Source organism: Rutilus rutilus, assembly GCF_951802725.1.
Source record: "Rutilus rutilus genome assembly, chromosome: 7".
In the NCBI taxonomy this organism is placed as follows: Eukaryota; Metazoa; Chordata; class Actinopteri; order Cypriniformes; family Leuciscidae; genus Rutilus; species Rutilus rutilus.
Genome location: NC_140221.1, coordinates 36268746 through 36286315, shown reverse-complemented (window position 1 = coordinate 36286315; position 17570 = coordinate 36268746). Strand labels below are relative to the sequence as shown.

General features: G+C 38.4%; 1 protein-coding gene across 1 annotated transcript in view; it reads right to left on the bottom strand.

The window, feature by feature from the left end:
- tenm1 (teneurin transmembrane protein 1) overlaps window positions 1-17186 on the bottom strand; it is a 157985-nt gene extending 140799 nt beyond the window's left edge. The window contains exon 1 of the mRNA XM_084414207.1: window positions 16920-17186. The gene's annotated coding sequence lies outside the window, so the exon portion shown is untranslated. The remainder of the gene's footprint in view (window positions 1-16919) is intronic.
- Between the last annotated feature and the right edge of the window lie 384 nt (window positions 17187-17570).

The following is a 17570-nucleotide window of genomic DNA, read 5'->3' as shown; positions in this document are numbered from 1 at the left end:
AACTACTGTGGAGTGATGCTTTTGTAAAACTTTCAATGCATCAGAAAAAAAAGCAACACAGGTCTCTGTGGTGTATGAAAGTCACTCTCATTACCAGATGTCTCCATTTTACTGATCTCAGACCAGCGTTTATCTCCTCTCCCCGAGAAGCCATTTCTCCCTCCTACGCACCCACTCTGACAGAACGAAAGAACGAGTGAGAGAATGAATTAGCATTTCAGAGAGAGAGAGAGAGAGAGACAGCGAAAGACGCGAGAGAGAAGCGATCAAGTTATTCTCAGGAGATTGGTTCAGACGAGCAAAAACAGTAAGGGGTTGCGTATACCTACACAAACAATAACAACCACCAAATGTACAAACGACATTGACACGAGAATGCAAACGTACAAAATTACGTTTTTAGTGGAGAACGCAGAACACAGGAAGTGCATACCGCCTACAGGTTCACTGAGGATAAAACAATCCAATACAGCAACCCCCTTCACCCCCGCCCAACGCACCTCGCACGGTTTTAACTGAGAAGCTGGCTTGCACCGTTGTTTTGTTCAATCATGCATCTAAGATATTCCCCAGCTCCTCACCCAGAGCCGGATTCTCAGTTTCGAGCCAGTTACATTGCTCTCATGTCAGACCATCTACCTGGATCATTAACTAGAGGTTTTTTATCCAAAGTGACAGTACACTAATTGCAGGGACAGTGCCTCTGGGGTATCCTGGAGTTCAGTGTCCAGCTCAAGGGCTCGATGGTAATAGAGCAACACTGTGATCTCAGTAACTCTCCAGTTCATGGATCACAATCACCTGGGACCGAACCTCCATTCGCCACCTAACCGGTGCAGATCGGTCCCCGCAAAGCTGATCGGCAGCCAGATCATGCCGTACCTGCATACTAATGTCGCAACCAGAGCACTTCCTCCGAGCGCGGTATCTCTATGAGCTGGTGGACAGGAATAAATAAACTCGGCATGCAGCTGAGTCCGTTTATCTGAACGCAACAGCATTCCTGCGAACTAATGGAATGTTTAGAATCCAGAGCCCGTGGGGACGTTCCGATTCAAATTCCAAATGCGTTTATTAATTCCGCTCATAAATGAAGTTCCCCTCCTCGCGGCATATCGCAAATGAGATCCCTTTCCATAATTTGTCTTTGTTGAGTTTCACAGTTCTGCATTGATCTAAAAGACCCTGCGACAAACGACACTGACAGAGGCAGGAAGATGAGGGACCTCATATTTCTAATGCGTAAATCATCTTTGGAAATGCTCCTATTTGACACCTTGGACGTTTTCAAATGTTTGAATACAAGCTGCATTTACCACCGCCTGCAGCAAATGCCACTTTTTTTTCTTCACATGTACTTCTACTCGTATAATGGACTGGAAAGTATCTACAACCTCTACAAATCACAGACTTAGACATTTCGCTCTAGAAGTCTGGCAGTAAACGCTTTCATAAATTCAGCCATTCATGTGTTGCTGAGATGCTGGAGGCTTTTGAATGAGGGCAGTTCAAGTTTAAGAGTTTTTAACCTTCTAAACATTTATAAGCAATGGACACCAACTCATACTGTTTCGCATTTGAAAGTAACTTCTTTGTGCATGTAGCATAATGCAGCTGAATTTCCCATAATGATCCAATTCAATTAAGATTTGAATTTCAGATCTAACTTACAGTACTACTGTCCTCTCTGCTTGATCTCACGAGCTTTGGAATAAATACATCAATAATTTCATAAGCTGGAGAGAGTTTATGATGCAATTGTGCTTGGAGTCATTTTGGAGAAATATAATTTCCATTGCTGTTTTTATCCCATTGGGCACTTTGGAAAAATATCTCAATGTAAAATAATATGATGAAACACATTTAGAACTAAATGCTGTAGACAGTTTAATTTGTACAAAAAGCTCATGTCAGCCTAAAAAGCTCTCCCATTGTGAGACTGAATTTGCTTTCTCTCTCTTTCTCTCTTTAACATTCTCCCATATTAAATAAATAAGATGAATGTTTTTATTTGTAAACTCATTATTTCTAGGGATGCACTAATATTAATTAAATTTTGACAGATAAGCTACACATTTTTTCATGTTATTGCGAATAACTGTCTGATATCAAAAGTATGTACCATTTTGTCTAAAATTAAAAATCACACTAAAACCAATCATTTTAAAAAGCTACTAGTGAATTTAGGCATCACTGCACTGTATTGTACAATATGAAAAATTGATATTCCTTTTGGGATTTGCTAAAGATTATATTTAACAGTGTTGTTGATTTATTGGAGTTTTTAAAGATTAAGTGTGTGGGGTAGATGGCAGCAGATGTAATAAAATTGTTCAAATATGGGAAATTATCAAGTAGAATTAAATATTCAACGTCATCCAACACACTCAACATCGAACAGTACTGATACAATTCAGTACTTGATCAAAAGTTTGGGATCAGTACGATTTTTTAAATGTTTTTAAAAGGCTCTTATCTCTCTAATGCTCACCAAGGCTGTACTTACTTGCTCAAAAACACAGTAAAACAGTATTATAGTGAAACTTTGTATTGTAAATACTATTAGAATTAAAAAAATTACTTTTCAATTGTTAAATGTAATTTATTCCTGTGATGGCAAAGCTGAATTTTCAGCAGCCATTACTCCATTCTTCAGTGTCATTTGATCTTCTAATATGCTAAAATCATTCTAATATGCTGATTTTCTGCTCAAGTAACTGTCACGTGTATGATCTGTTTTGCTTGAATTCTTGTCCGTGTATTTTGGTTTGACATAGTTTTCTTTCTTATCAGTTTTCCCAGCACTTGTTTGTAACTATGGTTACTGATTAGTCTTCACCTGTTCATTGTTCTGTTGATTACCATCCCGGTGTATTTAAGTCCTCAGTTTCTTCAGTCCTTTGTCTTGTGTTGATGTGGTAAGCTAGTGTGTTACGCTGTTCATTAAAACTCCATTGGCTTTAATTTCCATAGTCTTTTGGATTATATACACAGCATGTGTGACAGTAACATTTCTTTTTATTATCAATGTTGAAAGCAGTTATGCTGCTTAATATTTTTTTCAGCATTGTTTGATTAATAGATTGTTCAGAAGAACAGCATTTATTTTTGAATATAAATCTTTTGTAAATCTTTACTGTTATTTTTAAACAATTTAATGTATCCTTTCTGATTGACCCCAAACTTTGAACTGTAGTGTACATTAAAAAAAATCAACTAATAACTGATATGGTTCATGTCTAGTTGTTTCATCAGTTGCAAGAGCTGCTTACTCACTCAGGTCAGATGTCCTGAGTGAGTCTCCTCAGGTCTCCTTTGCACCAATCCAGCACACACACTCCATTAGCACCTTGGCCAGAACCACAACACTCAGCTGAAGACTGGAGTCGATTCATGCTCGCCAGGCTAAGGCTACACAAGGCGACAAGTAATGCTCCTCTCTACCTCTTTTTCAATCTAACAGAAACAGATGAGGTTTATGCTGAAGCAACCAAATAGACAGTCTCTCCAAGACACTCCGAATTCATGTTCCGCCTCCTCAACCCCCATCTCCTGGAGAACTCCCGACGAGTGCACAGACACACAAGGAGCTCCCGTAGAGCACTATCAGTGCACTCTAGCACGACAGAAACTGACCCATCGGCTACTCCAAAACCTCTTCAGTCTGATCGGCCTCTTAATACTAAATAAACACCTCTCCGAAGCATTTCCACCATGACCCTGACGTGCTTCTCTTCATTCCCGGCACACATCCGTAATAATCTCTACAACAACAAAAACACTTAATGTCAAGCATGCAAACGGTGGCTCTGATAAAAATTCATAAGCTAATACAATTTCACAACGTGATATTTCAACACTGCCACATTTCTCCAAAATAATCATGCTGTATGAAGATAAAAAAGAGCCCTGCTTCATTAATTATGCAGCAGAATGTGAATTTATATCTATTAAATACTATAAAATATTAAATTTAAATGAACAGCTTTATGAGGTCCCTGACAATAACAAGTGAACAATGATTCAGCGAGATGTTTTATATTTTCTCCTTCAAGAATCCTAATTTTTCATGTGGTCCCCCCCCAGATGAAAAACACTTTTCAATGGCGACCCCTTTGATTCGGTGTGGTGAGATGACTTGTTAAATTATTCAGCTGTTTGCATTTTCTCAGCTTGATCGGTGTGACATCGCTACTAATGTCACTGTCATAGAAACTGAGGGTGTCTTTTTTTATGAGGTCATATCAACTGTAGTGAAATACAATGGATATGACCTCAAATACAGGCTTTGCATTAAGCATGCAATAGTATGCAAATTAGTGAGGAGGAATACAAATATTGTATATTTGTAAGTGCATTGGAAAAACAAAACTTAGCTCAAGGAAATGAACCAAATTAAATGAGAAGTGTAACAAAATATTTATTATGGTCCAGAAGGCTTTATTTCAGGTCTAGGGCTATGCTTGCTTAACAGAATCCATGTCAGAAGCATTGGAGGGAAATAGTACAGCAGTGGAATCAGATCAGGTCTACAGGGCTTTGAATCTCACACCCAAATCAGTCAGAGATCTTTGGCTAAGCAGTTACAGGTGATTAGGTGAGGGCTTTACAGGCTTAAGGCTTCTTTAAACACACACACACACACACTTACACTTACAATTATCCCTAATCATTCCACAACAGGTGGCCGGTTGGAGTTCGGTCTTGAGGTGAACCGTTGAAGTGCCCTTATTACAGGTTAACAAAGCACCTGCAGTGGCACAGATGAGAGCCTGACAAGGCCCATTTTAAAGGCTGTCTCACTGATAGCAAACTCTTTCCTAAACGCCTAATCATCTCAACGCACTAAAATCCAATCATACTTAAATTACAGCGTGGCTCAAGAACTTCAGATTGGAGGACTGTGTTGTGACAAAACTCATGCCCATGTGCTTGATTAATCACTCGATGGGCTTCATCAATGAAGCCAGAGAGCTTTCTTTAAGAAATGGTTGTTACAGCAAATGCTTTGCATAAGAGAATTTAAGTGTGAGCATCAGCTAAGAGAATCATCAAGCATTTTAATATTTATGATCACAGTGATAAAATACTGCAATATCACCTAAGTTATGCACACTAATCCATATTTCAAAAGCGCATATGGTACCATAACGTGTTTACATATATGATGTGTACATTGTGAGGCCAGTATAAAAATGATTGAGTCATATACTTTTAGATTACATTTTAATTTAACGTTTTATTATGAGCACCAGAGTGAAACATATTCAGCTTCTTAAATTAAGCTGTTTAACTTAAAAGGGATAGTTCAAAATTCTGTCATCATTTATTATTATTCACCCTCATGTAGTTCCAAATCTACAGGCTTGCCTTTCTTTGGAACACAGAAAATATATTATTGTGCATACAATGAAAGTCAGCAGGGTGCAAAACAACACTGGACCACATAAACGGTCATTGTATGGTCAAAACAAGAATGTATGAAGTAATACGAGATTTGGAAATGTTTAAATTTTTTTGCTGAACTATTCCCTTTTTTTTTAGTGTGGGACAAAACAATAATTGGCAGACCCCTTGTAGAACCACCAAGGACCCCCTAGCTGTTATAACTGTTAACAATCTGGACTGATTATCAGAGATATTACCTGAAGTCTGTGTTAATTCCAAATACAATCCACCCACTTCCTATGATTTCCTGTCACCTCTCCACTGTCCTGGACAACCTGGACGGGTTACTGTACGTAGGTTGCAGGTTCACACCTCAGCAAAGGACAGCTACTGTGGAAAGTTACTGAGACCCATCGTCAATGTGGTGCCCTTGAGAAAGATAGTACCTGATCCCAGGTCGCTCCTGAAATTAGTTTACTGTACGCTGCTTTGGATAAAAGCATCTGCTAAATGACAAGTAACCAACCCCGGCACCCTGCTGTATGATGTTTCTTACTTTGCAAATGAGTCTGCTGATTACAATAAGAATATATTCCAAAATGTCTCATCAGCATGTTAATTACTCTAAACCTGCAATGTAAGATGTGTCATTAAATCAAGCTGTACGGCCATGTCTGCTGGGCACTGTTATGGGTGCTCGAGCTGGACAATGCGTCTTTTTCACCTATTGTGTTGAAAGGCAGCATAACCTTTTTAAAATGGATGGAAATGTGTGCCCTGACCTATAGAGTGAGGACGCCCCCCTCCCCCCCTGTTGAAATGTGTAATTTAACAGAGGTAGATAGAGAGATACATTACTGTTTCCAATTTACCTACTATCAAAAAGAGTTCGCAATACAAAACGCAATAAATTCACACAGTAAGGTTAAAACGCACAGAAGGTTAAACCAATAAAAAAAAAGCATTTTTACAGTCTGCTGTGACATATGCTAAATATCATTCACACATAATATGTTTGTGCTGGAGGACAGCGCGGCGTAGACAGAGAATATTTGCTTTCCATCACGTAAAATAAAATGTGTTGTGGTATTTCATGCATTTCAAATATCTAGGAGTGAAAAATCTAAAAAACATGAATATAATCATTCAGCTGAGTGCAGCCGCTCGGTCAATCTGGTCATCGCTGAGACATGTTCTACATGCTCAATCTTATTCACATTATTCACAAATTGGAGGAAGACAATGAGAATGATGAGGGTCCATGCTTCTCAAACACACATATCTGAGACTTAATGAGTGCGTCTTAGAAACCCCATTTATCACACACTTCTAGAGCTTATTTTTAGAGGAAGACAGTTCCTATAGTGAATTAGTTTCATTGAACAAGAAATGTAATGTTCATTTTTAATACATTAATAAATATAAAAAAAACTAAATCGAGATTTGTTTTCTGGAGGTTTGAGAATCCTGCATTTACAATGACATCAGTCTTCTCAAAAGTCTCTGGAACTACAATATGTTCAGTGCTCTCCACACACTCAGTCAGGGATATCTGTAGAGTTCCATTAGCTTTCTTAAATTTCCGGTAACACTTTATTTTACAGTGTCCTTGTTACATATGCTACACGTATTTACCACAGTAATAACAGTGATTTATGCATAATTACACGCAACTAACCCTCAACCAAATCCGAATCCTACCCTAACCCTATAGTAAGTACATGTCGTTAATTACTATTACTCGGTACTTAATAAATATATAATTACACTGTAACAATGACACCTTAGTGTAACCCAAATTCCTTCACTTAAAAAGACCTGCGACGTCATCTAAAAACATGCAGAGTTATGCAGATCAGGGCTTTAAGTATGATTCAATTACGGCAAAAATATAAATATGACATAAAACATTATATTTTCAAATGTATACAAATATAATACATTTGTGTGACATATTTAAATTAATTTAAATGTCACACTGTAAACCATATATTAGGAAAGCACAATATTAAAATGATAATTCAGGTGTAGCCTAACATGATAACATTCAACATATTAACAGAAACATGCAAAAACCTAATTTTTATAGCAAAATGATTATTAATATTCTACTATTATTAAATGTACCATTGTTCTTCTATAGTATCATACTGAACTGACTGACAGCTTTCAGTGATTATAAAAATTTGAAGAAAAGTTTTTGTTTTTCTTGAGACTTTGTGACTTTCCTTACTTCATACTTCAGTACATGATAAAATGTCAAACTTTGACATAATAGTGATTTCATAATGTCTAAATATAAATTCAATAACATATTAAGAGCTTTGAAGTGCAGTAAAACGTTGTTTAAAGCACTTGAAAATCTTTGAAAAGTGCTTGAATTTCACTCTCAAAAGAGTTGTTTGAACATGAATAATTCAATGTACAAAATGCAAAAGAATGTAAAAAATATATATATATTTCTGCCACAATACCATGGTTACGCATTACTACATTAAATCCAAGGTGAATGTTGGTGATTTGTGGACTGAAAAGCCTTCAATGGCTTGTTCGTTCATGGCACAATGTTTCTCCTGGTTTCCATGTCAGCACTGTTTGATCTGATATCTATGGTTTATAACAGAGATTTCTGCGCCGAATTTGAAAGCGTCTCACTAGATCTCGCGGCAATGTAGGGGTGGGTGGTGGGTGAGACCAAATTCTTATTTCAAAATATTTTGTATCAAAATATAGTTAATTTATCTCATTTCTGTTATTGAAAATAAGAAAAAATAAGCAAATTACAAATAGGAAAAATACAATACAACAAAAATATGACATCAAACAAATTCAGTTTTTCTGGTACAATAGGTTTATTTAACGTAGTTAGAATTAGTACAGAAGTTTAATAATGAAAAGTAAAAATAAAGTACGAACTGTACGAACTAAATACTGTACATAAATGTGTGCTTACTAAAAAAAGTGATTCATTAAAAGAGCAGTAAGTTATCTTCTCTTTTGTTTGATTCACATTAATGACACAGAGCAGCAGGTAGGTATATTAGGCTGCTGTCACTTGTCACTGTCACTGACCAAACGCACAGATACTGATACATATCCGTTTTACACCCAACTGTTTACTTTGCTTGAGACATAACCGGCTGTGTATGAATACTCTACACGATGGGCATTCACCTTCTGAGAGAGGAGAGAGGACCGCACAGAGTTCCTTTTCAGGATATATTGCGCTTATAACTCTTTCTAACATCAAGCATGTCCCGCTCTTTATATTCGCAATATACGCAATTTAGAAAAATCTCTAACGATAGACATTTATACATGGTAATGATCATCATACTGCCCAGCCCTACAGCAATGTTAATAATTCTGCTGCAAATCCAAATGCTTTCTCACTGGATCTCCCAGCGCTGTGTCACGTTTTTGAGATCGGCTCGCGAGTAAACCTGTTCTGAGCTCGTCCTGTGCTGTTTATTATTAGTCCAGGCTGATAAACGGTCCGTGCGGCTAGACCCAAACCAAGTGTGGGTATTTGCAAGTTGGAGTAATGGGCGTGGAGAAAGGTAGGAGGCATGGAGAAAGGTCTGTATCATTGGTCTCGAAAGCTGTCTGTCAAGGTGTGGGGTAAGGGGTTAAGCCCCTTTCACACCGCCAGCGTCACGCAGCGACAAAGCGACACAATCCCATTCATTCCAATGGAGCGCTGGCGACTTCCGGCGACACGAGCGACAGTGACCGTTGGCGACAGAATGTGGGCGTGTCAAGCGACAAGAGACAAGCGACAAAAGTTGAAAAATTTCAACTTTATGCAAATGAGAAGTGATTTTCGCGAGCGACAACCAATAGGAAAGAAGACTTTTCAGTGGAGCTCACGTCACCGTCTCGAGTGCAGGCAAGACAGAAGAGTTCGAGGGCGATTTCACTGTTATGATTTGACTGTAACCACATACATGGATATAATAAAATGATGCATGGAAAAGAAACATACATTTATATGCACTTATATTACATTTTTCAGCACTGCTGCAGTTCATTTTACAGTTTCCCCTGCATTATGTGGATTATAAGGGACAAGAAAATGGATTACTTGTCAAATTCGAATGACGTTTTAGTAACTGTTGACAGTATGAGTGAGTTTCATTTGTTGATTGATCGATCGTTAATGTAGTTAAATATTTAATACACTGCACTGCTGTGGTTAATATAACAACACTCTCCCAACAGCATAATATTACTTTTAAATCTTTTAAGACCAATTCCAAGTCAAATTAGAATCATATCTTAGTTTAATATAACACTTGTGATGGTATTTTCTATAGATATGCTCAGACATGCAGTCTACCAATAAAATTTGAGCGACAGCACTAGGAACGCCCACAAGTGACTTCACTGTACAGAGACTAGCGACATGCAGCGACAAAATCGCTGGCGGTGTGAACGGGGCTTTAGTTTCTGTTGTAGCAATACACCTTTCAGCACGCCCATTACTCCGGCCTGAAGCTATCCCAGTCTCACTCAAACGAGTAGCACAGTTTCGTTCCGCTTTCATTTCATTTATCGTTTGGTGTTTCTTATGTGCAACAGAAATGGCAGCACTTATCAGTTGGGCAACGTGGGCGTGGTGGTCGTGGTCGTACCAGCGCGACCTCATAATTAAAAAAATCAAGTTGTGGCTAATGACTAAATGGCTTAAATAAAATGATATCCTTTTATCTAAATAAATGAATAAAAAAATAATTTAGGCTAAACAAATTTAAAATCAACTGTTTTAAATGATAAAAGTGAATTTAGACATCACAACATTATAATGTACATTTTGAAAAATAAACATTTTGGAAATTGCTGAAGACTTTACATTTAATTATTTATAAAATTTCTAATGCTTTCAAAGATTAGCTTAACAGACAGCAAAGGTAATCCAAATGTAAAAATAGTGGTACAATCCATTATAAAATTATGCTGAAAAAGATACTGTTAGAGTACATTGTGTTTTCTTAATGTTTATCAGTCCCTCCAGTTTTTCGCGATTCCGCGATCGCTGAATACAACGCAAAATCAAAAAAAGATGTTGCGGGAAAAGGGGAAACTCCTTTTCCTCGATTTACTGAAGCTGCACAGCTAGCACAGAGTGAGTGTCTGGCTCACTCATTGGCTGTGCTGCGGCAACTGCACATCCAATGGCGCGGGCGCCTCTGACGTGTGCGCCAATGAGCTAGCATCACGCCATTACACGTCAGAGCCCGCCAAGGGGGCGCGGCCTTAGCCCATGTTATTAGGCTTGTTTGAGATGCGCCTTGCCTCGCCTGAAATGTACTGTATGCGAGAGTAGGCGGCTGTGAGAGGAGGAGTGAAAAAAGCGCAGGCAAGCCGGACAATTCTCTCTTCTCGTAGTGGATCTGACACCTGCGAGATCAAAGATGGATATCGCGGGATTCACGCTCGTGCACAGTGTTGCTAATAAACTGGATGTAATTCAAGTTCTGTTGCTTTTATATGAAAATAAATCAAATTAACAAGACACCCAAAGTAGCCTACTTGTTATTTAATTCCATTCCAAATACATGTTTATCAATATTTTTTTCTTTAATAGCATACAGACATATGTGTTTTTATTTATTTGTATTTTTTATAAAAATTAAATTGCATAACCCAAAGAGATAGTTTGGGAATATTCAGACATAACATATACACATAAAACATGATATTAGAGTTTTAAAATCAAACATTTTAAAAGAGAACAATACATCACAGTTGTTTAAACCAATGAGCATTAAGCTGTGTCGTCAGCAAGTCGTTTCCCATCGTGCTTTTGATCAGGGCAGTCGGTGGAGAACAACTGCGCTCGACTGCAGAATCCGACACGTCCGCCTTGCGCTCGCGAGAGATTTTTGACATACGTCAGCATGACATCAGAGCAAGGCGGACCGCACTCGGACACATTTCTAACCGGCATGCATCTCGCGCTGATCACCGGTGATCGGTTCTGCGCAGATTTTGCTCATCTCAAACAAGCCTATTCTTTTACTGTCTATGATATTAGTCCCCGAAAAACGCCATTGTAGCAGGTTTAACGACTGAAGCGACAACTTGCCAGGTTACTATAGTGCGGCCGGCTACGCAATACACCTCTCAGGGAAAAACAATTCCTCTCAGGGAACTGAGGTTACGATAGTAACCGAGTAGTTCCCTTTCGAACGGTCACTTCGTATTGCGTAGCTATACGCAGTGGGGACGCCATGCAAAACGCCGCACTATAAGTGAACTGGTTGCCTTCTGCAGCTCAGGACCCCTCAACTCAGGATTTATGCACAGTTCTACAGTATAAATTACTACACCTGCTGTTAATATTTACATAGGTCAGGTTTTAAAAGTTAATTTGATGAGAATTTGATTAGACCAAAATAAACAAGCTTTATGCATTTTGTTTGTGATTTGTGTCATGTATGACTATTGTGCATCTGACATAATACTATTATGGTAAATGTGATGTCCTAATTATAAAATATAAAAAATCGCACATTTTTTCACAAATTTCTGGAAATTACCACCACAAAATCAGTCATTTTGATCGCAAAAATCACACAAAAAAATCGTGAAATCCTGGAGGGACTGGTTTATGTTTATCACGCTGTAGCAGTCACCAATCTGGTGTGCTTTATACACAGGCATAACTGCTAGTTAAACCAATCTTGAGGTCAATTAACCTGAATAAAGCATTGAGTGGTACAGAGGTGATGCATAGGAAGGAACTGATGGGTAAATGTCATGAAGTCATATATCAAGGTACACATCTTCTATTTATAAACTGTCATTTGAACTGAACATGTACGACAGCAACGATGAGGAACCTCACTTAAGATGTTAAGATTAACACCCTGTGTAATCCAGTTCACAGGGCACTACAGTGTGATTGTAACATACCCTGTGATTAACAATCACCACAAAGCCAAGCTACAAAACTGAATGATAAAACACTGCATCTATTTTGACATTACAGTCCTCTAGAATCTCAGGGATACATTTTTTTAACTTGTTCATTTTGCAATTATTTATTTATCTTCTCAAGGAGAAGAAAGGGGGGAGGAAACAGAGATGGAAGAGTCATATGAAGAAACAGAAAGAATAAGGTTAATATGGAGAGATGTGTAAGGACTTTTAGCTCACCGTTATTGAATTGGAGTGAGTTTGGGGGTGGGTCAAGACTGTGAAAACTACCACCTTCCTTAGAAAGACTACAATCTATCTGAATGGCATAAAAGCCAGGGGGCTTACAAAATAAAGAGGGTAAGAGAGGAAGAGAGAGGAAGTAAAGGAGGAGTGAGATTCACACTGGGGGTCTGATAAGAGGATACGAAAAGAGGAATGGGGGAAAGAAATATAATTAACCACGAGCACAGCACAGAGTCCCAGCATGCTTCTGTATTAATGGAAGTCCTATTGTAGATAATGTGCTGCTGCATTTTCTAGCAACTGTAAATAGTACTTTCTTGTGGGTAATGGTTGAGCTATACCTTCTTCATTTTTACATATATATATATATATATATATATAAAATATATAAATATATAATTTGAACACGCAAAAAAAAACATAAGCCCTAAACCTACAATATTATCATTAATATTAGTAACAATTAATATTATCATTTTATCCTACATTTACAAGTAAATAAACATCCTGCTGTAGTGAATTCCTCTTAAAAAGAGCTATTAGTGTAATAATATGTTTCAGCATAACAAAAGATTTTGCTCCACTATATGCTGAATACATTGCCTTTTCTAACCTTAATAATGCCCAAATAACCTTGAAGTATTTAGATATATGCAGCAAAACAAACCACTGGTGATTGGTCCCCTGGTTATTGCTCATCAGCGCTTTAAACTTCACTGAAGTATTAAGCAAAAGACACTGTGCTGGTATAATTAACGGCTGTGTGACTGGCAGATCTGGGTTGGGTAACTGCAGCTTAATCCCCTGTTTCCAGTACAGTATTAATCCAGACATGAGGGAGTAGTGCTAACATGCTAATGTCAAAGCTGAGGCCAGTTGACAGCGGTGGCTAATCTGTAATGAGGTCCAATATATTCCCCCTTGTGACACCAAACTGTTTGATAAACCCTTATATGGGTTTGGGTTTCATATGGTTGATCTGCCATAATTACAGTTGCAGCTATGCAAACAAATTAATAACTAGGTTTTTTGATGGCCGATGCCAATATTTTATAGAAAATTGTGGCCGATGCAAACCCTATATAACACAAGCACACCTGCTGCAAATAAATACATTTTACATATTTTTGCTAAAATACTAAAATTGGAAATATTTGTTTGTGTGGTTTATAAAATGTATTCATCAGAATTTTCTGATTACTTGCATTAAAAAGCATCTATTATTAGATAGAACTGTTGAACAAAGATGGCAAACTAATGCAGACAAAGAATGGGCGTCTGCACATTGGTCAATATATCAGTCAACCCCTAATATCCACACCTCACTGCAAGCGTTTGTTAAAATATGCATCCAGCATTGTTATTTTCAACTGGAAATTAATTGATTACTATTGCAACAATTTTTTTCTAAAAATGTCGGTTAATAAATGTTAAACGTCGAACAATAGTACCCCTGGGCTGCACTAGCTGCACGCCTATGATGTATTAGCTTCTCAAGCCGGTGGAGCCTGTCAGAAAGCTAAGAACTCTCAGTATTCGCTCTCTCCCAGTGAGTATGGCGTTAATGAAAGCTGAACGCAGTACTGTAGCATTTGCTGAGAGTGGGAGAGAGCAGGCAGGAACCCCTCCGGGTCTTTACCTCTATTGTTAAGAGAGGGTGAGGCATAGCAGGGGGTTAATGCCAGCGTGGGTATAGCTACCGTCCCTGCTAAATCTTGACATCATAAGGAGAGAGAGACAAAGACAGGGACAGGCGAAAGGGGAAAAGAAAGGTGTACTGTAGCATATGTTTTTAGAAATACATGAGAATATGAGTAACACACACATCTCTAATGTCAAATATGGCACTCCATTAAGGTCTAATAATCTAATGTTGATAATCTAATGTATTGGATTTAGGTTCCCAATCCCAACAATCCACACAAGATGAAGAAATTAGCTGCCAGTACAGAATGCAAGGCCTTGCTTCGATTCAGAGGACTACGTGCCAGACTGACAAACTTTAATATCCCTGGTAATAGAAATTTCTTAAATATGGGCAGCCTTACATATAAATCAAAAGGTCGGGAGAGAAAATCGCAAAAATAATAAGGCATTTTACATTTAATTTAGTGCCATTTTCTAATAAAGTAGGCAGTGTGCGGTTTTGCATTTCAGAGATATTTCAGCATAATTAAGATTCTAGAAGTCACAAAAAATTCAGGCTAATTCACCAACGGCAGACTGACATATCAACAAACACACCATTTTCTAGCACAAAAATACTGCATGCTCATACGTGCCATTTAGCACTTGCTTTTCACAACTTACAGTTAACCACTTGCTGAGATAATGTGCCTGGAGCAACCTGTGTCTTACATGAGGGCACATTAATGATTTAACCCAAACTTGGATTTGTGTTGTAATATAAAACAAGTATTAAACTAATGCACCATCACCATGCTAAAAAAATACATATTCTAGCACCATTACACACAAAAATGTACACGTTTTATATTAGTCAGTGTTCAACGTGGGCCATAACACGCCAATGCGGATACCGACAATACTGTACCAGAAACTCACATCAAATGCTGGTACTTTCTTTGTAAATGCTCGACTATATAGCGTACCCTGTTGCTCTCACTAGACAACGAGTGTTAGTATCACAAACCAAAGTGTTGACCATCAGCATTACATTTGGTGTGTATACTGTAGCTTAAAGAACCCTCAATTCAGAAATGAATGGGCCGTTTCACAGACATATTAAAACACCAATCACACTTTGCCTGATTTTATGTAATGTTGAGGGATGGGCAATAGTAGCAAACATATCTTCTTTACTTACAACTATCTGCAGCCAAACAAAATTCTTACAAATCTGTCAAATATTCATTCTCATAAGTATACCAGTATCCTTCTGCAAGAAAATCCAGAGCCATATACATTAAGTAGTCAAATTAAACTAATTAAACTCATGTTTTTTGGAGATCATCTGTGTAAATGTAATTTATACTGCAGTCTGCAGTTCCTTTATTATTGTGGGTTTTAACACATGCAATTGCTCTTTTAAGAAAAGACATAAAATTATGTTAAGAAACTACTGAGTTGTTTAAATATGCAAATACATCTATTATTTGCGTGTGTGCGGTTTCTGTATCGTGAAAATGTATGTGGGACAAATTTCTGAGTAAAATATTGAAAAGAGGGTCCTGAGGAGGTAAAATAAGATTTTTCCTTGCATAGGGATACAAATGCTAAAATTAAAAACAAAAGCAGTAGACCTAGTATTATTAGTAGCCTATAATTAAATCCAATCAATATAAAAATGATTTGTTAATCATTTTAAGATTAATAAATAATGATCCTGATATATAGCCTATAAGTTACACACACACACACATATGCAAAGAAGTGGAGTGCCCTGGTATTTTTTGCATATATAACGTCTAGAATACTATAAATTCTTTATTTAGTGTTGAATTATATGACACACAAAATCGTGTGCCCCACCTTCTCATCTGGTATAATCATAAAAATTAAATCAAAAGCATGGCCACTTAAACTCCCGACCAACTCTATTAATGTTAGCAGCGGTTTCTCTCTAAGGGAAACTGAGTGAATAATGCACAGATGTGTCGCAAACCACTCATACACACTAACGGGGAAGCGAATAACAACACAGGAAAAACACAGGATTCGAGCAGCTGGTGGGGTGGTATGTATTCGCTGCTAAAACGGAGAAAATCCCGTGAAATTGTAATATTTACCAGTACAATTGCCGCGACGTGCAGGTGACCCGGTCGTGCGCGAGACCGTGCTCATATTTCTCCGTGAAATCTCCTCACACTGATTTAGACCCGTCTGCTGTATTCTCGCACATAACTCGTGGAAATATATATCACAATTAAAGAGTAAAAGACCGTAAAGGTCGCATTCAGTCAGTCAAGTTCACAAGCAGCGGGTAATTGGTGTCTCGTGCCCAGTCGATACTGTCAAGAATGATATGCGCGCGGTGACGGCGGGAAAGCTCGCCTCTAAAAACGAGAAAGTCTCACGGTGTATGGATGGGAACCGAAGCCGTTTTAACGGCTGCATGTTTGTGGATGTCTGAGCTGGGAGAGCCTCGGATCAGTTACACAGATGTGCTGCGCAGGTTGAAAAAAAATGACCGAGCTTGTTCTCAATAACGGTTTCTCTATTTCTTATCGGATAAGGAAAAGAGAAGTGTTTAACGTACTTTATTAGAAAACGGACAGCGATGGACTGCAGTCATTCGTTTGAGAAACTGGATTCACGTCTGTATTCAGCGTATACGAGCAAACACCCACAAACACACGCAGTTATGGAGAACCGGTTATGTTTACCGGGGTTCTGCTCCTTACCTTCGTCAACGCTGAGCATGATTCAGTGTAAAATCCCCGGATAGATCATTTAATCTCTGGTAGATATGTGGGAAAAGGGTCTGGCACCGAATCCTGGCGTTTATCCTTCAGAAAGCAGAGCTCCTCGGTCGGAGATGCGGTGACTCCGGTGAGACGGCAGAAGCGCGGTGCTCGGTTACCGGGAAATGCGCGAGAGCGGATGCTGAGTGAAACGGGATGCGGGTAGCTGCTACTCATATACACAAGCACACTCGCACGGGAGGGAGCGTCGTATTCTGAATGGTTAGGATTTAAATTCAAGTCTTCACGGATTTTTTACTGTCTGACACGTTCGGCATCACCGGGACGTACCATTCAGTGCTCGTGAGAAAGGGGGTGTGGCAGCAGGAGCGGGTTGCGGGTTTACCGGCGCGAGCGGCCGACCCAGCGAGCACAATCTCGTCCGACCAGTGCGCGCGCCGAGGAAACATCCACAGAGTGTGACTGATTTTCTAATAACACCGCTGCTGCACTGGATAAACACTGCCAATAATCGTTTAGGAATATGTTTTGCGGCCTAGTTAGATAAACATCTACAATAAAACACATGTTATTGGAAAAGTACCTCTAGTTATTTCAAAAACATTACTGTTACTGAGAGTTTGTGCTGTT